Source organism: Theropithecus gelada, chromosome 16, assembly GCF_003255815.1.
Source record: "Theropithecus gelada isolate Dixy chromosome 16, Tgel_1.0, whole genome shotgun sequence".
Taxonomy (NCBI): Eukaryota; Metazoa; Chordata; class Mammalia; order Primates; family Cercopithecidae; genus Theropithecus; species Theropithecus gelada.
The window spans coordinates 25,414,287-25,438,519 of NC_037684.1; the positions used below are offsets into that span (position 1 = coordinate 25,414,287).

The following is a 24,233-nucleotide window of genomic DNA, read 5'->3' on the forward strand; positions in this document are numbered from 1 at the left end:
TGCTGGGCCTGATTTTTTTAAATGTAAAGGCCATGCTTTCATGAGACAGATAAAATTGTGGATTTTTATAAAAACTCTGGAACATTCTTATCTGAGTAGAGAAGCAGAAGATGGCCTTTAGTTATACCTGTGCTATTTACTACTATGTACATTTCAATTGCTTTGGTCACCAAAAAGTTGTGATTGTTTTTGGAAATACATTCTTTATTGTTTTTAAGTTATTGATATATTTTCACAAAGCTCTCTGAAGGGATCTGTCTTTACTTGGCTTTGGAAAAGGTTCATTCTAGAATATTTTTAAAACAGATTTTATTAATTAGCTTAATATTTTGTACTCTTCCGGTTAGCACTATTAGAGAAATTACAATGACTAGCTTTTTGAATATTAAAGTTGATAACAGCATAATATAGAAATTATTTGCAGAAGTTTAATCTGTGTAACCATAAGAGGGTGTCAGGGTCTCTTGGGGTATCAGAATAGTTGTCAAAGTGTAGGATAGAAGGCGATTTCCTAGGAAACTGCATCTGAGTACCTGTTGAGTATCTTATTTTAAATATGATTATTTTCTTTATCATATAATTGAAACTGAAAGTAAGGCAGTTTCCTTCTACCTTCTTTGCTTTCTTGCTCTCTGTGTGCAAATGCTTTCATCTGTAAAGCAAATATCTTTCTTAATTTTCCTAGGAAACATCAGGACAATTCAAGGAGCTCTTCATGTGGAATCTTTTGCACGTTTGCTTTCTCAAAAATAGCAAATTTACTTAAATTTGATAGTATTAGTATTTTAAATGTTTTCCCCCTAATTTGGATTCATTAAAATTCCCTATTTGTTTGGGGTGAGATACATTAGAAGGAGCTAAACAGGGAAAACTTTTTACTGCTTTCATATTTGTTCCATGGATACATTACAATTTTAAATTGTAATGTAATTCCCTAACTCTAAATATATTAATTTGGTTAGATATATTTCATTCAGTGTTAAGAGGCAATACATATAGCTTGTCTTGCCAGCAGAAAAACATTTTTCAGCAATATAAGATATCTCAGCTTTGTCTATTCAGATAAAAAGGTATATGAAAGAATAATGACTTTGCCTATCAGATGCAAAGAAATTTAGGACAAATGGTGGAAAAGTTCATATCAATTCCAGTGCAGTTAGGAAGGCTAGGCTACTCCACTAACTAGATCTGGCAAAAATAAATGAGGACTAACTTGTGAAGGCACATAAATCATAAGCTTTCAGAGTGTTTACATTTTTATCTAATGCTGGCCTTCTGTCAGCATTTTTGTTGCTTCTTACATGCTTACATTGTTTCTTACATTATTACATTTTGTTGTTTCTTTCTGTTTTTAAGAAGTTAGTTAAGGGAAATAGCTGAAATTGTACAAGTGGTGATTTGGTAAATTCTGCCAGTTGAGTAAGTAATTGTGACACATTTCATAGTTTGCTTATGATTGTTACAGGTTGAGATACTGTATATTGAAATTATGGCTGTTACAGTATGAATCACTATACAGAACATTGCAGAGGTCCTGGTCTAGCAATGCAGAAGCCACCACCTGGGTAAAAAGTTTTGCAACTTTAAGTTTACTTTTCCTATCTAGAATAGGCAAAAATTGAGTTCTGTCTGATTTACTTATAATGTTCTTTAAACTCTTACCCACGTTATCACTCATAATAATTCTAACATATTATATTTTTCAGTCCAAGTAATATAAGACCATGCTGGGTATGATTTTCAATATACGGCAAAAGTGTAAAATTAAGAAAAGATTTCTATGAAATTTTTTGCACACTCTGCTAAATGAATTATTGAAATTCCAATAAAGAATTTTTTTAAAACCCTAAAAAGCAGTGTAGGTTTTATTTTTCCCTCAATTCTTTCATGTCTCATAAATGTCTCCATGAAAGCTGTATCTGCAGAGTTAGTAAAGAATATATTCTACAATATTTATCCCATCAGGAAGATTTTTAAAACGTGGCATCTTGATATGAGATATTGACTGAGGTAGGCTGGCAGTTTTACTGGCCTGGCAGATGCAGCAGGTTTGCAGTAAATCCTTGTGGTTAAAAATCCCTGAGAAGTTTTTGATTAAGAAACTTTTACTATCCTTTTAAAATGAAATATGCTTGTCATTTTTTAAATGATAAAAGCAGATATTTCATGTTATCGTCTAAAGTTTAGTTTCTGAAATATATTTTAATAAGTTTGTTATATGAAAGTTCCTGGATTTCCAAGATGTTAACTTAAATTATCAGTTCATCGTCCAGCCTATCCAGAGAGCATGTAAAAAGAAATTATAAAAGTAAGCCTATTCAACAAAAATAATACAATTTTATATTTTAAATCTGAAAACCTGCATACAGAGCAGTTAATAAGATTATTCTTGTATAAATGTTATCAGTTATTTAAAGCTGTAATAATATAATAAACTATGCTGAAAGGTAAAATTAAAGAAAATGTATTTTAAAATAAGAATGTAATTATTTTTTTAAAGTACTTTTAAAAAACAAACTAAAATCATGAGGTAGTTTTTAAAAAGGCATTACAAGTTACATTTCTACTTAGAATCAGTAAGGACAATGATTAATTTACAACATAATGTGAAGAGAGTGGCAAAATTTTATTAGCAAGATATGTTTAGAAATAATATTTTGTATAAAAATTCACAATTAAAATTTATAATTTATTGAGAATTAAATTTTGTAGATGGTGCCTAGCTCTTTAAAAAGCCACATGTTCAATGAATATATTTCCTCCCTCCTTAGATGCTTTATTAACTAGCTTATTACTAAAAAAAGCCATATATGGCCTTTCTTCTTAAATTTTGCATGAAAGCTAGTATTTTGCATGAAAACTAGATTTTTTTTAAAGCCTTATATGATTATCTTTTTTTTTTTTTTCCTTGAGACGGAGTTTCGCTCTTGTTGCCAGGCTGAATGGAGCCAATGGCGCGATCTTGGCTCACTGCAACCTCCGCCTCCCGGGTTCAAGCAATTCTCCTGCCTCAGCCTTTCTAGTAGCTGAGATTACAGGCATGCGCCACCACGCCCGGCTGATTTTGTATTTTTAGTAGAGACGGGATATGTCCATGTTGGTCAGGCTGGTCTCCAACTCCCCACCTGAGGTGATCCGCCTGCCTTGGCCTTCCAAAGTGCTGGGATTAAGGCGTGAGCCACCATGCCCAGCCTATGTGATTATCTTTAAATTTTTTGATTTAATGAAGTAAGAGCAGAGGTTAAAAGAGATGTATGTTTCAAATTAGTTCCTGGTTACTATCGAAGAATATGTGTCTATATTTTGCCAAATTAAACTTAAAAAAAATCCACATCATATTAACAAAAACTGCTCCTTAACTCACTAAGATTCTGTGTTCTATTCCACAATTTCAAGAGAAGTAGCTAAAACAATTGGCATCATTCTTCACCTAGATAATGCTTTCTCTGCAGCTAATAGCCCCTTGTTCATCAAGGAAACGAATGTGCACGGAGGTGACATGTTCTTCACCCACTGCTCTTTGCTCGAGGGTCCCTCAGACTGATTGTATCAGCCTCAGCACTGATAAATATCCCCCCAAACTTTAACACTATGTTAAATTGAGTTATGAGGTTTTAAGGTTACACTCCTCTGGCTGAAGGTTGATTGTCTCTGAGAGATAAAGGAATCATGCCCAACGATAACAGAATCCTTGCCATGGGATAATCCTGGTTATTGAACTCATAGTTCTCTTTACTTGGTTACTTGGTCACTCTTTGTTGTTTTTTTCCCCCCTGAGGAATAACTGGCTACTAAATTTGTGATTCACCACTTTTCACCCACTCCCCCAAAGATATTTTAGCAGGACCCACAACACCACAGCAGTTGAAAGAACGAGACAACTCAAGCAAATAGAACAGCTTCTTGAAATGTGCTGTCACTTAGGGTGTGCCAACTGCCAGAAGCAAGAGGGACACAATTCTTATTTGCCCTTCTGGCAGCATGAATGAAGAGGGGGGTTGCAGAATGCTTCCCTTCTCCTTCCCACAGCCTTCCAATGTCTCATGCATACGTTTAACCTCCGGTGGTTTGTTTGGTTTTTGTTTTTCTTTGTTGAGTTGTGACTTTTGGATTATGCTCTGATGGCAGAAATGTTAGACTTGCTGTCCAGGCAAAATTTTAAGCCACAACCTTTGTTGGTGACAGTGATAGTGGCAGTCCTTTATGCCAATCTGCAGTTCCAATCCACATACCGCTCCATAACTGTCTTCATAATAGTAAAAACTACCAAATAATGGTAAATTAAAGGCTTTCCGATTAATTGTGAATACTCATTTTTTTCCTTCTCATATAAAATTTTTAAAACTAAAAAAATAATTAACTGGAATTGATAATACCATAGAGAAAAACTTAAGTTTACCTGCATCCTAGGAGTACGAGAGAAAGCCCTGTGTAGGGAGAAGTGTTTAAACAAAAGCATAAATACCACCATCCTGCAAAAGATTTATTAGCCTGGCCTTCATTACCAACAACAACAATCACTTACTTAGAACATAACTATGCTGAATACATGGCACTCTATAAGGTGAATTAATAGTACCTGCTTTCTATAATAAATTTATTGAATGCCTACCATGTGCCAGACATAGTATTTTACACACATTACCTCTAATCATCATTACTACTGTGCATTGTAGGTATTATTATTTCCTTATCACAGATGAAGAAATTCAAGCATCAGGAAAATTAATCTGCCTGAGTTTCTCCACTAATAAGGGGGCAGAGGCAGGATTTGATCAAGTCTCCGTAGTTCCAAAACCCATATTATTTCTAGTATGCCTCACAGAAAAGGTAGTAACGTTGATTTTTGTTTGTTTGTTTTTTTGGCTTTTTTTAGATAAAGTCTCACTCTTGTCCCCCAGGCTGGAGTGCAATGGCCTGATCTCAGCTTACTGCAACCTCCGCCTCCCAGGTTCAAGTGACTCTCCTGCCTCAGCCTCCCAAGTAGCTGAGATTACAGGTGACTGCCACCACGCCTGGCTGATTTTTGTATTTTTTTAGTAGAGACGGGGTTTCACCATATTGGCCAGGCTGGTCTTGAACTCCTGACCTCAAGTGATCCCTCCGTCTTGGCCTCCCAAAGTTCTGGGATTACAGGCATGAGCCACCATGCCCAGTCACGTTGATTGTTACTCCTCCAGATTTTTGTGTGCCCTGCTAAAAGGAAAACAGAGACTCCAGAGTTACTTTAAAAAGCAGTAGCACATTAATAATGGCTACCATGAATCGAGCACCTATTCTGGCAGGCACTGTGCTAGGCACTTGTATAATTTCTTGTAGTTATCTTTTAAGTCCAGTATTGAAAAGACAAAGGGCGTCTAATTTCAAAATTCATACCTTTCCTACTACACCACACTGTCTTCCACTATTATAGAGAAAAATGGGCTCTAGCACTGTCCGACAGAACTTTCTGTAGTGATGCAAATGGTCTATAATATATAATATTTGCATTTTCTAGTGGAGCAGCCACTAACATTTATAACTACTGAGCACTTGAAATGTGGCTGGAAGACTAAGAAACTATTTAAAATTTAATTTTTTAGTTAATTTAAATATACCCTTAAATAGCCATATGTAGCAAGTGGCTACCAAATTGAAGACCACAGCTCTAGAAAAATGACTTCTTAACTAAATAGTCAAGAGTACCTGAAAATAGTATTTAAGAAATTTCTTTAAAAACAGATGGAATGGAAGTTTGGTGGGCAAGGGAGAGTAGAAAGGAAGGCTCAGATATAGGCTGGCTGAGGAGAAGGTCAGAGGTGCAAGGTAGGTGAATAGGCAGGAGAGCCCTCAAATAAATTTATGTGAGAAGCCCAGAGAAAACAGGATGTGGAGTGGAAGAAAGGAAGTGACCTGGCAAAGTGCTTTGAAGAAGAGCATTAGCATCCATAGTTAATGGATTTGCACAGATTGAAAGGTAAATAAAAATCAGCACTTTTTTTTTTTTTCAGTATTCACCCACTGTAAATCATTACTTGACATTTTGATTGGTGGCTTTGGAGTAAGTTGTTTAAATGGTACTGAGATGTTTGTGTAGGACAGAAACCCACTGCTATCATCCTATAGAACTCACAGAGCTCCTGGGTCATAGGGCTGTAAGTTTCCTAGGTACAGGGGTATCATTTATACCTTCACAATTATTCATTAAGTCATATAGACCCTTTTGTTTCAAGTCAGTGTCATATCTAACCTTTCTCAAGAGATAGATTTTCCAACACATTAAAATATTTTTTCATTATAAAGATATTTAAGCCCCTGATTATAAGTAATGCTGTCACGAATTTGTACACTTTATAGCTCTTTGCACTTTAAAAACCTTGTTCAAATGCATCACCACATTTAACCCTCACAGCACTCTCATGAGGTGAGTCGTATCCTTGTTTGATAGGTGAGGAAACTGAGCATGAGATTCATCTGGGATCATACATCTCACATGTAGCAGAGCTGGAACCCAGATGAAAGACAGACAGTTGCAGAGTATGGGTTCTCTGATCTCACTCTTGCCATTGTTGTTTCTCAGTATTCAACTCTCTCTGTGGTGATAATTATGGGCATCACAGTGAGCTGTAATACTTTCATGCATGAGTATCCATTTTTCTGATTAAGAAACAGAGGCATGGCGGGGCACAGTGGTTCATCCCTGTAATCCCAGCACTTTGGGAGGCCAAGGCAGGCAGATCACTTGAGCACAGGAGTTTGAGACCAGCCTGGGCAACAGGTCGAAACCCCATCTCTAAAAAAATGAAGAAAAAAAAATTAGCCAGGTGTGGTGGCATGCACCTGTAGTCCCAGCTACTTAGGAGACTGAGGGAGGATGGCTTGAGCCCAGGAGATTGAGGCTGCAGTGAGGCAAGATTGCACCACTGTGCTCCAGTCTAGGTGTTAATAGTGAGACCTTAGAAGAACATGCTGAATTGCCTTGCTAATAGGCAATTAGCAAAATGCAGACGGTGGGAAACTCCAGAGTCAAATATTCCAGGTACTTAAATGGATAACTTATAAGGAAAAGAAAGGGATGAAGGGCAACATGTAGATTAAAAGAGATTTTTAAAACATAATAAAATGTCTTACATGGGCAAGAATTTTTTAAAAAGAAAAGAGAAACTAAGGTGCAGATGTATTGGAAACTAAATTAAGGTGCAGATGCACTGAAAACCGTGATTTATTTTCTGCTCTATCACTTAGTCTCAAACTTTATACCTTTCTATAGTGAAATTGACAGAAAGAATGTTCCATTAGCTTAATATTCAGTGATCACTTTGGAAAATACAAAATTTTTAAAAATAAATAGCAGTCATTGCTATTTAGTGTGTTGACCCTAGTGTCTCTTCTGAATGACCATAAACCTTTTGCCTATTCAATTTTCTTATTATGCTGGGCACGGTGGCTCACGCCTGTGATCCCAACACTTTGGGAGGCCGAGGCGGACAGATCACCTGATATCAGGAGTTCAAGACCAGCCTGGCCAACATGGCGAAACCCCGTCTCTACTAAAAACACAAAAATTAGCCGGGCATGGTGGCGCATGCCTGTGGTCCCAGCTACTTGGGAGATTGCGGCATGAGAATCACTTGAACCAGGAGGCAGAGGTTGCAGCGAGCCAAGGTCATGTCACTGCACTTCAGTCTGGGGGACATAGCGAGACTCCATCTCAAAAAAAGAAAAAAAAAAAAAAAAAGAAAGAAATTTCTTATCACACACCTTGTGGTTGACACTTAAAATGGTTCTTTAGAAAAAAAGCATTTTGGATTGGAGAGCTTTATAATAAATTCCTAGTATTCTGTAAATCTTAATAATACTCAAGTTTAAAGTTCTGTGGTCATCAGAATGGGGAATAATCTAGAAAAACCAGTGGGGGGATTATTAGATATATATTAATGTCCTGCTCTGAATTCTGATCCACAATCAACCTAGGAATAAAAACAAACATTTAAAACAGTTTTCAAACATAAAAGGAATGTACTTACAAGATAAGCTATAATGTCCAAGGGTTCGAATTTGATCTAGATAAGCCATTCAAAACAAAATCACTTCTTCATTTACGGGGATGCTGAGTTTGCAGAAGAAAATGTTCCAATGAGAGACAACCTTGTATATGTTATTTACAATCAATTCTGAAGCACCAGAAGATTGAGGACCCTGAGCCATTTGACCTATAGAGCTTCCCACAAGCTCTATAGTTTCTTTTGTTTTTATCAGCTCTATTTCTGTAGCTTTGAAACAAATGAACTTATGATTTTAAGAATAATATGAGGCAGGAAGATTTTCACAGGAATTTTAATTAGTCTGGCCCATACTAAAACAAACAAATGCATTTCCCCCCTTTATGGAGACAGTTCTGGCAAAGAGCAGGATGTATGTACAAGGATGTTAATTACCAGATTGTTTATAATAAAGGTCAAATTATTTATGCTTTACACCCCTGGAAGGATTATAAAATGTTATAACATTAATATAACCATTTTTAAGTTTTCCTATATTCTACTTGGTTATAACTTGTAGATTTATGTTGTTTGCACACAAAGATGATGATGATGTGTGTGTACATTTTTGACAATAGAAAGAGTGTTTGTGTGAATTAATGAACAGTTTTCCCCTTAAAATGAAAGCTACTTATAGTACGAAGACTCTTTTGCTTGTACACGTCTGGTATTTGTTATGGATTCTGAAATAGAAGAAGGTCAAAGTCTGGAAAGACATATATGGTTTTCCCTTCCGTAAAGATTACTCTACTAATGAATATTTCTCTCTAGATTGTACTTTGGTAATCCCGGACACTTCCTATTTTTATTTAACACCTACAGATTCCTGTACAGCACATTATATCTAGAATTGAAATCCAAAAGAAAATAAGTATAAACTAACTGTCCGACATTAGATACTTTATTAAATAAATCATGAAAATCTAAATTTTGAAAAAAGAATTAAAATCCATAAACCAGCTTGGAGCATTTTCTTTAGGAAAACAGGGAGTTTTGACACTAATCTGCACCTTCACCCAACATTTATTGTGCCTGTTGTGTGTCAGACATAGCCAGGCACTGGGACTACAGCAGTGAATAAAACATGACCGTTACCTCCAAAAAGAGGCACACAGTCTAGGTGGAAAGACAATATTCGAACAGCAATTTGACTACTGAGTAGTAAGCACCAAAAGTGAGGAACATAAATGGTGATATGAGAGCATAGTGGAAGAAGCAGTAACTACACTTGGAAAGAAAACTGGAGACCAGGGAAAGCCTCTCTGAAGAAATGATATTTAATTATGTCTTAAAAGACCAGTAGAAATGTATCAGGCTGACCATGGTTGGGTGGCAATAAGTGAAAATACTCACTGTTGGGTAAAAGTACAGGAAGAGACCACATGCTGCAGGTGGATATATAGTTTGGTATAGTAGAAATTGGGAAAAATGTAACAAAAACCTTAAATGTAAATGCTCTTTGGACTTACCAGTTCAACTTTTAGGAATGTAATTCAAGAAAATAAGTATACACACTAACTTTAATAATGTTCATTGTAGACATTTGCAAAAATTGGAAACAGAAATACCTGAGCTACTACCATACAATGGAATATATGCAACCACTAAAAGTGGTGTTTGTAGAATAATATTTATGTAATGATTATGGAAAGATGTTAGTAGTTTGTTAAGTGAAAAAATAAGGTTATAAGACAGTACATACAGTGAGCTCCCACTTTTTGAAATGTGTGTATATGTGTGCAAAGAAAAAAGACTGTAATTCTCTTCACCAAAACATGTATAATTTTTATAATTAAAAATAAACAATAAAAGTTACTCTTCAGAAATCTTGGAAATAATATGGCTCTTAGAACATCAAGTAATTAGAAACAAGCTAAATGTCTAATTACATGGGATTGGTTTAATAAATTATAGTACATCCATATGATGGAATGCAGTGCAGCCATTAAAAATCATGTTGTCAGTAGAGGGGTCATTATTGTCATAGGAAAATGTTCATGATGTATTAAAGGGAAAAGGCAGGATACAAAACTTGTGGAAAGGACATATACCAAAATGTTACCACTGAGTTTTTCTGTGTTATAAGATTATGGGTTGCTTTTTTTCCCCTTTGTGTTTTTCTATATTTCCTAAGTTTGCTGTTTGAACATGTTACTTTTTAAAATGAAAGGTCATTGGTTGTTTTTGTTTTTTCAAATGAGCATGCTAGAAGTTGTGACATTAAATAAGTGTTGAGTGTTAACAGCTCAGAATACCTGAGAGTCCACAATAACATAAGTATGTGTCAGGAGCAAAGAGCAAAACAGCAGCATGTGTTTGTAAAGGTCGGAGTGTCCCTTACAATATGCCAACCAGACCTGGGAAGACTCCCCGATCTGTCCCTGGAGCAGTGCTAGGAACAGTAGCCAGTCTCAACACTGTGGCCTATTAGGAACCTGACCCCACTCAGCATCATTCCTCTTGTCCCTCTTTTTTTGTCCAGGCCTTCCTATGTATCTCCCTCTTCGTTATGATCTTTTTTGAAGGTAACGGTAATGTCTGATTCAACTTTTGTGTTCTCACTCTTCCAGTCTCTAGGATCTGCGTGGTACTTTTCACATAGAAATGCTCAACAAATGCATTGATTCTTAGTATAATGCATACTATTACTAGCAAATAGTTGTTAAATAAATTTGAAAACAACTAAATTTAAAGCTAAAGGTCACAATGCTTTCTATCATAATGCCTTGGATTTTGTGCCCTATTTACCCAGAGCAGCCCATTTAACCAACATTTTCAAGGATCACTTTCTAATGATCTAAGTGAGAAACTTACTTGGTTTTAATTGTTGAGTTTCCATAATCCACTAAATATAATTTGGACTCTGTGAATAAAATTTCTTGTATATTTTCCCAGTATTAAAAATACATTAGCTATGCTGGAACTCATCTGCCATTTCTCTGTTCAGTGATTGATACAGTCTTCTGAGGTTTTACTGCAATTTGTCCACATTAACTTGGCTTCTTTTTCTCTTGCTTTTTTTTTTTTTTTTTTTTTTTACTGTTGTCTGAAAACTTAGCTATTTAACTATTTCCCTCTTCCAAGTTGTAACATGCTCTGCTAATTGTCTACCAGCGTTCATTCTACCTTATTTCTTTCTCTTTTTTGTTTTTGTTTTTGAGACAGAGTCTCACTCTGTTGCCCAGGCTGGAGTGCTTTGGTGTGATCTTGGCTCACTGCAACCTCCGTCTCCTGGGTTCAAGCAATTCTCCTGCCTCAGCCTCCCAAGTAGCTGGGATTACAGGTGCATGCCACCACGCCTGGCTAATTTTTATGTTTTTAGTAGAGACAGGGTTTCACCATGTTGGCCAGGCTGGTCTCGAACTCCTGACCGCAGATGATCTGCCCGCCTCCGCCTCCTAGCATGCTGGGATTACAGGCGTGAGCCATCACGCCCAGCCATTCTACCTTATTTCTTACTTATAGAACTCTTATTTCACAGGGGCTATGTGCCCAGCTGAAAAGTGCAAAGGGCAGGTTTTTCTGATATAAGGACATGAGACACAGTTCTGACATCAAGGTGTAAAGTGAAGTCACCAGAAGAACTGTCTCTCCAAAATAAGAAAGTTGAGAAAGCCCTTTGCCCCTCCTGTCTTCACCTTTGCTTTTGTTCTGTCACCTTCTTCCTGCCTGGAATATAGACTTGCTGCCTATAGGTACAGCAGCCGCTTGCTCAGAGATATTGTGTCTTACCCATGGCAACAATCAATAAGTAGCAAAGCTAGAAGAGCATAAATATCCAGTCCACTCTTTCTGTTATATCTTGAGTGTAACTGTCAATGAACTTCCCTTTATTGCAGATTCTAGTAATTTTCCCCACCCCCAAATAAACCACATATCAAACGAAATGGGTCTAAATATATATATGCATACATAAATATGCATAATACAATTCAGCAAACATTCCAGTCTCTTCCTGTGCAAGCTCTATGCTAAGAAACAAAGAGGAGAGCAAGACTATCCCTGCCGTCTGGTGGCTTATAAATAGATTTACGTGCATAAGTAATGAAGGTATGCTAATTTTATAACCTAGTAAGAGAACAAAGTAATTTAAGATCCATCTTGAATGGGAAATTCTACAAAAACTTTAAGAAGGTAGTGGGCTTTGAAGTACAGTCAGCAGGTAAAAATAAGGAAAGATAATGCCAGGCAGATAATGAAAAATGAGCAAAGATATGAAAGGAGACATTCAAAGGGTAGAGTTCAGTAGTAGGCTGTGGCTAGAGCATAGGCTGCACGGGTAGGAACAGGAGAAGATAAAACTGGAAAAATAATTTGGGTATGGATTCTGAAGATTATGTTCAACCTTTATTTTGAAGGTGATAGGGAGCTGTGAAGTTTTTTTAAAAATCACAGATTGACTTAGTCAGGTTTATCTTTTGGGAGGAAAGGGTTATTAGAGAGAAGATTAGGAGATGCTTGCCATGGTATTGGTGAGCAGTGGTGAGGACCTTTCAATGTCAGTGGACCTTTCCATGGAGAGAGAGGGACTGGAGAGAGCATTTTACCTTTAAAAATAATGAAACAGGCCGGGCTTGGTGGCTCATGCCTGTAATCCCAGCACTTTGGGAGGCCGAGGCGGGTGGATCACAAGGTCAGGAGATTGAGACCATCCTGGCTAACACGGTGAAACCCTGTCTCTACTAAAAATACAAAAAATTAGCCGGGTGTGGGGCGTGCGCCTGTAGTCCCAGCTACTCGGGAGGCTGAGGCAGGAGGGTGGCATGAACCTGGGAGGCAGAGCTTGCAGTGCGCCGAGATCAAGCCACTGCACTCCAGCTTGGGTGACAGAGTGAGACTCTGTCTCAAAATAATAATAATAATAATAATAATGAAACAGAAGGATGAGCTGGATATAAAAGATCATTGTGGAATATTGTTCCTGAAAATCTTTTAAAATAGAGTGGCTGACTATCTCTCTATCTTGAACAAGTTACATATTTATATCTAGAGAGGTAGGGAATTGGCCCAAATGATTTCTTGAGGGGTCATTCTTTGCTTTTGGGTAATTAGAAAACATATACAAATGGGTAGTTCCTTCTATACTCCAGTGGAATTCTTGGTTAGCTAAGTGTTGCTTGTTTCTCTCCATTCTGTTAGAGACTGCTAGCCATATTACTGATTAGTATCACATCCTCTAAAAATTGTTGGAGAAATTCTGGGACCTCACATACTAAGGTGCTCATTATCTGGATGCCTGTCATTGGCTTGGCTGGCCTAGGCCTGGAAGCACAGATTTCCACCAGAAACAGAAAGCATTTGACATATAATGTGTTCAATAATCACTGTCTTCTGCTGCTCCTTGCCCAGCATAACAGTTGAATGACAGTTTTGAAGTATCTAGGAATTTTATTCATTATTGTTCTTTTAATTACCACTATTACTGATAGTAAGAAATGCTTTTTCTTTAAAAAAAAAAAAAAAAATGGGTGGAGGTAGAGATGGGATCTCACTGTGCTGCCCAGGCTGGTCTCAAACTCCTAGGCTCAAGCAATCCTTCTGCCTCAGCCTCCCAAAGCAGTGGAATTACAGGCATGAGCCACCACACCCAGCCAAGAAATCCTTTCTCTTTTGATAAAAACTTGTATGATTTTTTCTCTCTGATTGTGTTTTCTTTGCCTTAGTAAGATTTTTAAGAGAAACTTACTTTCTTTTTTATACTGCAGTAACCATTAGTATTTTTAGGAGTTATAAAGTTCAGGCCAAATAATTTACTTTTATTTAACATTTATAAGTGTGCCGGGCACTGTGAGTCTACTATGTTCTAGGTTTTTATAGCAACTTATTTCTGGGAGAGTAAAGAAAAAATTTACTTTCAAAAAACATCCTTGTCTAGAAATATCAGTTTAATCTTAAGATAATATTACTGATTTATTATACCTCCCAGAATAGACTTAGGGGCTTTTTAAGGTTTACAGAGAACCAGTAAGATCATTTAATTAATACTTAAGGCTGAGTTTTTCCTGATGACATATTCTTGAATTGTTACTCTGTTGTTTGTGGTTCATGAGAGACTGTTTCTTGGTAATAACAGATATCATCAGTAGGAAATTCATCCTTTTTTCCTTTTGGCTTCATTTTTATTCCTGGGTTATCTTGTATGCCTTTGGATCTCTTGCCTCATGAAATATCCTGGTAATTTTGTTTTCAGGGTTTTTTTTTTTTTTAACCTTTGGATTACTAAAAGACTATGAGATTATTTGTCCATTTAATGGAGGGTTACCATAATGGTTATCATATAAGGGATATTTTAGATACTTGGTCATAAGCTTTCTGATCAAGCCTTCAAAATGTTTATTAAAAAAGAGGAGTCACTGCAGAAACAATATTCAGAATTTTATTCATTTATTTATTTGTTTGTTTGTTTGTTTTTTGAGACATGATCTCACTCTGTCACCCAGGCTGGAATGCAGTGGTGTGATCACTGCTCACTGCAGCCTCAACCTCCCAGGCTCAGGTGATCCTCCTATCTCAGCCTCCTGAGTAGCAGGGACTACAGGCTCATGCCACTATACCCAGCTAATTTTTGTGTTTTTTGAAGAAGTGGAGTTTCACCATGTTGCCCAGACTGGTCTCAAACTCCTGGGCTCCAGTGATCCACCCACCTTGGAATTTTAAAATTACTTGTCCAGTCAAGCTATGGAGCAACACCATTGACTACTATGATCTACTGCTGTTTCTTATGTCCAGAATACTCTGATGGAGAAAATAATTGGCATCTCCAAGTTTGTCATTATTTTCCCAGTTGAAAAAAGGCTTCTCCAATTCTTTCTTTTTAAAACTAGAGACAGGGTCTCTCTATGTTGCCCAGGCTGGTCCCAATCCCTATTCTTTTACATTAATTTAAATGTCATACTAGAGGCTCTAATTAAATTGTCTGCTCCAGGACTATAGAAAGGGTGTGGCAGGCGAAGATTTCCCCAAAAAGGATTCCTCTGGAGATGAGGAGACCTTGGGATTTATGGCTAAAGTGCTTCTGCAATGTACCTTTGAATCTGTAGAGGACTAGAAACAACTGAGATCCAGCTCCAGTTTCACACTCCTGATCAATTCCTTTTGCCATTCCAGTCTATTTCTTCTGTTTAGTTCACTCTCTCAGAGAACTATCTACATAAAGCCCAAAGCCTCATGTATTCAAAAGTTATTCTTACTGCTATGTGTACTTCTTTAAAAGTTCATTTCTCCTTTTTATTTCCACTTCAAGATGGTTATTTACATTAAGTTGGGAATTCTCGAGACTTTGAATAAATTGAAGCTAATAATAGAAACCTTAATTTTTAAGAAAGCAATTTTTTTTTCCCCGAAGGAAGGTCTTGCTCTGTCTTGCCCAGGCTGGACAGTGGGGCAATCATGACTCACTGCAGCCTCAACCTCCCATGCTCCAAGCAATCCTCCCACCTCAGCCTCCAGACTAGCTGGGACTATAGGCACATGCCATGCCTGGCTAATTTTTAAATTTTTTTTGTGGAGATGGAGTCTCACTATGTTGCCCAGGCTGGTCTTGAACTCCTGGCCTCAAGTGATCCTCCTGCCGTGGCCTCCCAAAGTGCTGGAATTACAGATGTGAACCACCACGCCCAGCCAGGAAAGCAAAGATTTTTAAAAGGACAGTTACGAATACAAATACAACCATTTGTATTATACGTACATTATTCCACACCCATGAGAGCCTAATTGTGACGGTGATGACAGCAAATTGTGTAAGTAGCTTAGTGTGTCAGAAAAGCCAAGTGAATGAAAATATCAGTCTTGATGTAATTATAAGTGAAACCTCTTAAGTGGGCCACCCAACATGAAATCAAAGTGAGCCAGCCTCCTGCTTTGGGTATAAGATAATTGCCATCTGAGGTCAAAAAGAAATGATGTTCTTGATATAGTATTGCACCATTAGGTGTATTTTTGAATTTGGACTGGTGAGAGTAGAGCACTTCTCTGAAACATTTGTTTGCTGTCAGGGCAGCATGGCAAAAGGGATGGACCAGTGTTCTGTTTCAATATGGCAATTCCTACAGAAGAATATAGAAATATGAATGCCTTCCTACGGGCTTATGAATTATGACGCTTTACATGAAATCAAAAAATCATTGGTATTGTTCATGTGTCATAATGAAAGTTGATTTGCACTTTTCCGGTGCCATTAAGTCATTTTACAGTATTATGCTTTCTAAATCTTTTCATTTTATTGATACTTCTATTTTGCATTATTTTTCTCTCAAACCTGTTGATTGCATTTTTTTCTTAATTTAACTCCATTTTATTTTATTCTTGAAGTACTTTAGTTTCTACCTCTACCCTTTTATTGCTTCTCTGTTTTTGCTGACTTATATGATGCCTTCTAACTTAATGTCTCATGAGAGTTTAATATTTGTTCTAGTTTCAGCCATTAATAAGCATGAAACACATATGCATCCTGAAAAACTCAACTAGATTCTTATTTGAATTATTTCAGACCTCGAAGTGACCTGAAGTTACTTCAGTTCCTTTTGTTTACAGATAAAGATACTAAGATGTAGAAATGTTAAGCAACTTGCCTATTATCATTTATTTTCAAGCTTTATTTAACTTCTGGCACATGAAAATTATTCATATCCAAGTATATTTATTTCAAAAGGAAATTTTTATGAACATTTTATATGACCAGCTTACTGGTCTAAGTGTAGAATATGCTTTGCTGGTCCAAACCTTTAAGCACTTTCATTTCTTCATCTTTAAAATTGTTCCTATTGTATAACTTGATTTCTTAATTTAATTCAATTTTTAAAATGTTTAATGCCATGTTTGTGATAGTTCTACTTCTGTTTGGGAATTGACCCCTAAAAAAGAAATGAAGGTCACCTGATCATCATTTAAGTTTAGTCTTTATTTTGTGTTCATCATTTTTTTTTTCTCTTTCTCCTGCAGCAGGACTTTTATTTAGGTGTCAGGGCTGCTCTGCCACAGTGCCTACCTGGGGCGCATCCCTGATGGCCGCCCCATCACAGCCCGAACCAGTTGGGGACGCCGCCCCGCCAAGGGTCACTGCTCTGCCTCTGCTGCCTCTCCTCCGCGAGCATGTCGTGGAGTCCGTCGGCAGTGCTGCCTTCGGGGCTCTGGTCTTTCTCGGGAAACAGATCTGGGAACGTGAAGGTCTGTCCGTGGGCCAGCTGCACGTAGGCGACCTTGTAGTCCGGCTTCTTGATCCTCACGTTTCTGTGATCTCTTCTCTTGTTAGAGCCATACTGCACCCGTGTCCGCACGGCAGCCACGGGCACGTTATAGATGCTCTCGAGGTAATTCCTGAGGTCTACCCTTGTCATTTCCATGGGGATCCGGAACTGCACGGTGTCCTCGGGTTGGGCCACACCAGGCCGCACCAGCTGAATGAAGAAGTTGGTTCGGAACACCCGAAGTTGTGGGCCACCCAACTGGTACGGGGGTACCCACATTCCGCGCCATGGCGGCCGCACGCGCTTCCCGTGTTCATCATTTTTATATCAACACTAAGATAATTTTTTTCCTCAATTATCATACAAGGGATTGGTGATTTTTCATAGGTTTATTTCCAGTGGGAGTCCCTTCTCTTCATTCAGCTTTGTCAACAGATGAATGCCCATGAACATCCTTCTGAGCGTAGAGTCAGGGATCATCATTCACTATGGTTGGGAGAGGCTGGCACCTTTCGCTTCTGCATGAGCAGCTGGGCCTCAGATTGTCATGGCCAGGATGTGACTGTCAGCCCCGCCTACAATCCAAGGGCTGGATACCTGCCATATGTTGGATGTGATAAGGGAGAAGATGAAGGATCAGATTGGGACTTTTTTCCACAAAGGCTACTGGGGGATAAGATCTGTATGAAATAAGAATGGTATAAAAGAAACAGTGATAAATACCATAAGGAAGATGTGGTTTCAGTGTTATGCAAGTTGGGGAAAGAGGAAGCTGATTTTTAGCTGTCTGATCAATAGCTCATATTAGTGTGGTAGCCTCTGTCATGTGAATATTCTTTTGAGGTTCATATGCAGATGAACATTAGATGGAATGTCTGCCAATTGCTTTGACTATTCTTCTTCCATTCATTTATCATTGAGAACCTACTATGTGCACAACTTTAGACTAGTACTGGGGACACAGAGATGAAGCTGACAAAACCCTTAGCCCCACAGAGCTCATATTTTACTGGGGCCAATATGTTATATAATATCAAGCCATGGTAAATGGTCTGAAACTAAACACAACAAAAAAGACAGAAAGGCAGAGAGAGAATGACTAAAAAGGGTGACGGTAGATGTCTTTGAGAACAGGGTGATCAGAGGAGGCCTCTGAGCAGAGATCTGAATGAAGTGAGAGATCAAACTGTGGGTTGATCTAAGGGAGGAGCATTCCAGGCACAGGGAATAGCAGATGCAAAGGCTTTGAGGTAGAACCCATCTTGGAGTGTTCAGGGGATAATCAAGAAACCTATGTGGCTAGAGCCACACCTGTATGGCTAGAGTGAGATAGAGTGTTAGGAAATGAGGTTGAAGAGACAGAAAGGACTAAGTCACTGAAGGCCTTTTAAGCCATAGTAAGATATTTGGATTTTATTTTGTATATCATGGGAAGCCACTAGTGAGTTTTAAGCAAGAGACTGGCATGATTTAACTTACATTTCTAAAAGAATTCTCTATTCTTTATAGAATTGATTTAAGATAGGAGTGGAGGAGGGGAGAGACTAGGGTGAGGTATACTGGATGATCCACAGGAGATGGGAAGAAAATACTAGCATATATGTATATACAAGTTGAGTGTCCCTTATCCCAAATGCTTGGGACCAGATGGGTTTTAGATTTCAGATTTTGGAATATTTGCATATACCTAAAGAAATATCTTGGGGATGGGATCCAAGTCTAAACATGAAATCTACTTATGTTTCATATATGCTTTATATGCATAGTTTGAAGGTAACTTTATACAAGATTTTAAATAATTTGTACATAAAACAAAGTTTGTGTTAAGTACTTATGTGTAGAAGTTTCCACTTGTGGCACCATATCAGTGCTCAAAAAGTTTCAGGTTTTGGAGCATTTTGAATCTTGGACTTTTCTATTAGGGATGCTCAACCTGAATATGAGAAAGAAATTAAGCTTTTGTAATATTAATGAATTATTAGTATCATATATAAGATCTGTAAATAGGCCGGGCGCGGTGGCTCAAGCCTGTAATCCCAGCACTTTGGGAGGCCGAGATGGGCGGATCACGAGGTCAGGAGATCGAGACCATCCTGGCTAACACGGTGAAACCCCGTCTCTACTAAGAAATACAAAACATAGCCGGGCGAGGTGGCGGGCGCCTGTAGTCCCAGCTACTCGGGAGGCTGAGGCCGGAGAATGGCGTGAACCCGGGAGGCGGAGCTTGCAGTGAGCTGAGATCCGGCCACTGCACTCCAGCCTGGGCTACAGAGCGAGACTCCGTCTCAAAAAAAAAAAAAAAAAAAAAGATCTGTAAATATACACAGTAAATGGATAGTTGTGTCTAATAAAAATTTACAGTTGGGGAAATCAATTTTTAAAAGTTTAAAACTGTTCTACAGTGGTAATTCTACAGAGATGATGCTGGCTGTTCATTGGCTTCCAGCATCTTTTCTTTGGAAATTGTCATAATTATTTTTTGTGCTTTTATTCTTTTTCTTATCACTACATAGCAGTGGTTCTTCATTGCCATAAAAATGAGCATGCACAGGGAAGCACACATGCACATTTGCATATAATTTCAGAGTGTTCACAGATACCACATTAAGAATCTTGACTGTAGAGGATCATTTTAGAGCATGCTTAACCCCAGGGACATAACATTTATCCTTTTTTCTGAATATTCCAGCATTTCTATCCCTGTTTTCGTCAATTCTAAAATTATTATATGAGTACAAATTTTTTATTTACTTCTTAAACCTGGAATTCTGACTTGCAAGTGAGGGCAGTTTGTTTTAGTTATATTTTGCTATCCATCCATTTGTCGTTAAACTATATTGAGGCTTAGAACAATAATGCCAAATCTAGTATTTCTCTCACAGAATAGGCATCCTATTTCTCTCTGTTTTCTGGAATGTTGCCTGCGATGTCAATATTAATATATATTGACAAAGGTCCTTATGAGAGCCAAACAGGAATTAGAAGCAATGTTTTTATAGTCCATGATGTGATTTTTAACATGGATCCCAGCCATCTGGCTATGTGTTGCTTTCATCAAAGAAACTGACATTCCTCTGTACTTTCGTGGTTACACCTCAGTCTCTTGGGTAGAAGTGGGAGTTGAGATCAGGCATTTTTCAAGTATTCCTTGGAGGGTTTTTTTTTGTATATATAATTTTTGTACTTTTCTAAGTGAAGGAACATAGCAGATTTTACCTGCCTTTTAGAAACTACCTAATGGCCCAACATTGTGGGAACCTTCCAGCCTATTTTGTTATATCTGTCCAACCCTAGTTACAATTGACACCATAAAATGTTAATCTTTTAGAGATTTCCCTCAGTGTACACTGTGATAATTTCCTACTTAAAGAGTTTAGCCACCTGTTTGCTGAGGCCTTTGGTTTCAAACTATAGTTAAAATTAATTGCTGATAATAAAATTCAGGATGCCAGTCCACTGTGATGGTCAGATGAAGGATTACTTTTTTCTTTCAATGCTGTTGAATTTTTGTAAGTGAGGACACAAGAAGCTCCACCAAAATAAACAGGTTATTTGACTTTATAGGTGTTTTCTTTCCAACTCTTTTGTCCCTTCTACCTGTATAGCCTGTTAATGTTTGGAGGCAGTAGTGATATGATACAAAAATGATATAGAAGAAAATCAACTGTCATTTTGTTTTTGAGAGAACATGATGCCCCTGTATGTAAACTATGACATAAAGAAATGAGAACAATTTCTTCTTTGTTTACTCTTTGCTGTTTAACTTTTTGCAATTCATCTTTCTTTTTCAACAGTCTAAGACAAGATAATGAAAACTCTGTGTGATTTCAGTTTATTCCTTTTAAAAATTTACTTGAGTTAGAGACGAATACTCAAATTCATTTTTTAAAGTCAACTCATATAGTTTACATCAACCTTAGTTTTGCTTTTAAATCACATATTTTATTTTTAAAAATGTATCCCATTATTTAAACTTTCTTACTAAAGTCTTTGCTTGGGATTTGTTGTACTAAACTTAGCAGACATCCCCCACCTCCCCACCATCACACACACAGTCCCTTTAAAAAATACAGAGCCCTATAGTTTAAATTGATTATACTAACTCTATTGATATTGCCTGTGTCTGCTTTATAACCTGAAGTTTGTAAATTATTAGAAGAGAGTCTGAATCATAATAGATTGATGCTAAGAAGTCAGATAATTTCAGAACCTTGTGGGAACTTTCTAGTTTCCACTCTTTTATCTCCTCAGAAGACTTTTTCATGAAAGACAGGGATTAGTGACGACTTTCTAATGCAGAGTTGGTCTTTAGTTTTTTTGTTTAAAAATGACACTTTGAACATGTAGTGCATAATGCATTTGAAGGTCTGTTGCCAAGCAGCTTGAAACCTAGGGGGCATTGTTGAATTTGAAGGAATAGTGGGTTCAGGGAAGGGACCAAAAGAAAACTTGAGAAAAATAGAGTAAGACTGAAAGTGTTCTATGATAATTAGAATAAAAATTGGATATCAGAACTTCACGGGTCAGCTTCTGTTCACACATTTAGCCTCCACCTTGCAAAGAAAGGGATGTATCAGGTAATTAGGTCAAATCAATGATTATATATCTTTAACTCAAGTGGAAGGGACTGTAATTGTGATGAAATTTGTCTGAAGGGGAACGCATGGGGAATCTTGTCAAAGGTCATGAGTTCAAAGGGGAAATTAAGTTCAAGGTTCGGTTCCTGTTCACACCAACCGCTCCCCCCACCCCCTGCCACCAATAGTGCATAACAAGAAACCAAGCAACCCATATTTCTATAAACAAGTTATTTTATCACTTTGGAACAAGAAGAATTTTTCTCATCCATATCCTTTTAAGAATATAGAATTAAAGTAGTTATACCTCCTTAATGGAGCATTTTCTCCTGATGTAGACAGAAAGAAAACCTCTAGTATTATATTCCTGGCTTGTTGGTTTCTTCTGCTTTGTTGCTGATCACACAGAAGACACCCAGCTGCATGGAATGCAAATAAACAGCTCACCTCCAAGATATCATATGGCCAAGTATCTCCTAATGCAAATTCCTGACTTGTTTACAGAATAACAATAAAACGTTATAAGTTTAAGATTGGAGGCCATGAAGAGACAGCTAAGAAAGTTGTTTGGGGGTCTCTCTCTCTCTCACTCTCTTTTCCTGAATTCAGTTTCCCCTTAAACTTGACAAAGTGGAACAAAAATTCACCCTTGTCTTGGTCATTCTTCTGAAACAAAGGGTCTATTCTCTCTTTTAATGCATGTAGAACTTCCATTAAGGTTGACCGTAAGCTCTTGCATGGGATGAAAAAAGAAATAGCCCTCAAATCTTTTCTTTACCCTGGTATTATTTTTAAAGGACAAACAATAAGAACATAGTTTCACATAGTGTTATAGAAACCCTTGCTGAGGAGACACAGCCTTTAAGGCCCAGTGGCCTTTAAACATTCTGGATTCTATGTCATCCTAATACATTCTTTTCTATAAGATTATCCTAGTAAGCGTCTTAAGAGAAGTATCTGCAAGAAAACAAATTACTTAACTACTTAAAACAAATCAAGAAAATTCTTGCAGATATTAAAAATTTTTTTCACCCAATCAGATATTACCTTTGCACTTCATATAGTGACACTATTACTGACTGGAAAACAGGAAGCATAACTGGTAAAAGGAAAACTGGCAATCTGTTTTCTCTACAGTAGAGTTTGTGTGTTTGGACATGTAACCACATATGCACTGGAGCCCAAACTGGGCTAATGGCTAAAATCGTATTTTAATGTTAAATGTGATTCATGTAACAGAATACAGAAGTATTTCAAATATAAGCACAGGTAGCCAAACCCCAGATGCTTGTGTCTTCCTTAGAAAGATTTTTGTAGAAATAGACTCTTGCCATAAAATAGGACAAGAAAGCATTTGATGAAAGTCTACCCATATTTTTGTTCATGATTTTCCTTGTATTTATCATGGCTGGTGCTTGGATAGGCTTATTATCCTGGGGTTTCTTCTTAAACAGCTCTGTCTTTTTGTGTCAGAATGTATGTGATTTCTGTCTGTAAACTCTAAAGTACTTGCCAAATTTTAACAGAAAAGTAATCTCTGACACAGATCATGATTGATAAACTATTTCGGAATAACCAGGCTCGTGAGTGAAGATCCTAGGAGGCAGGTGCCTCGCTTAACTGAATAGGTTTGGGAGGGAGGAATTAAAGGGCAGGGGCAGTTCACACTTTGGTTAAACTCTAGCAACTAAAATTTCTACCCTGGTAAAATTTAGAAGTTCAAGGAATAGCACTGCCATGATATTAATGACCTTTGGGGGCATATGGAGTTCAGAGTTCATTTTCTATTTACAACATCCCTTGCTGCTCCACCTCTTACCCTTACCCTTCCCTCCTCCCCTCCAAAAAAGCAATTATTTAGGGCATTGTGACTTTCAGCCTGGCTAATTTTTATACAAAAAAATAGAGTCAGTGGAAAATATAGCAGTTACGTATTGGTAACGGATAAAACTAGGGATGCCCAATGTGGGGAGAGGGTATCTCCTGAGCAGTTCAAAGTTCATTCTTTGTTCACATATAATGAAAAGTCTTCAGTTATCAGGTATTTAAACCCAAATCAGCAGTTCCATATCCGTAACCTGAGCTGAGTGTTCCTCCATCTAATGGCCATGCTGCTGTCGTTTGCAGTGAGTTGGGTGACACTCGATTTGTACTCCGAGACGGGAACAGATGGGCTTTCATTGTGAGACTCCGCCTGTATGCAAATGTGAACGGAGTTTCACCCGATCCCAGGGTCTGACCTGACCGTGCACATGCATTTACTCAACGTGGCTCAGCCTGGGGGGGTGGCGAAGGGGGAATAAAAAATGGCAATCGGATAGTACCAGCGGCAGGTCAAGTTTACCATCCGTCTTTCAGCGGGACTGAGATGGCAACACAGTTATTTAGTTTCAGTGTTGATGTGCGTTGCAATAAACTCCATCATTTCACCTGTTTATGAACCCAGCCTC

The 24,233-nt window shown here is 37.6% G+C and overlaps 1 protein-coding gene and 1 pseudogene across 3 annotated transcripts in view; one reads left to right on the forward strand and one right to left on the reverse strand.

Moving 5' to 3' along the window:
- The window catches only part of SKAP1 (src kinase associated phosphoprotein 1), a 305,720-nt gene that overhangs the window by 98,409 nt on the left and 183,078 nt on the right, over positions 1-24,233 (forward strand). The window lies entirely within an intron of this gene.
- LOC112610302 lies at positions 16,948-17,515 on the reverse strand (annotated as a pseudogene). Its single transcript, XR_003116306.1, has one exon. The product of XR_003116306.1 is annotated as a 39S ribosomal protein L23, mitochondrial pseudogene (transcript).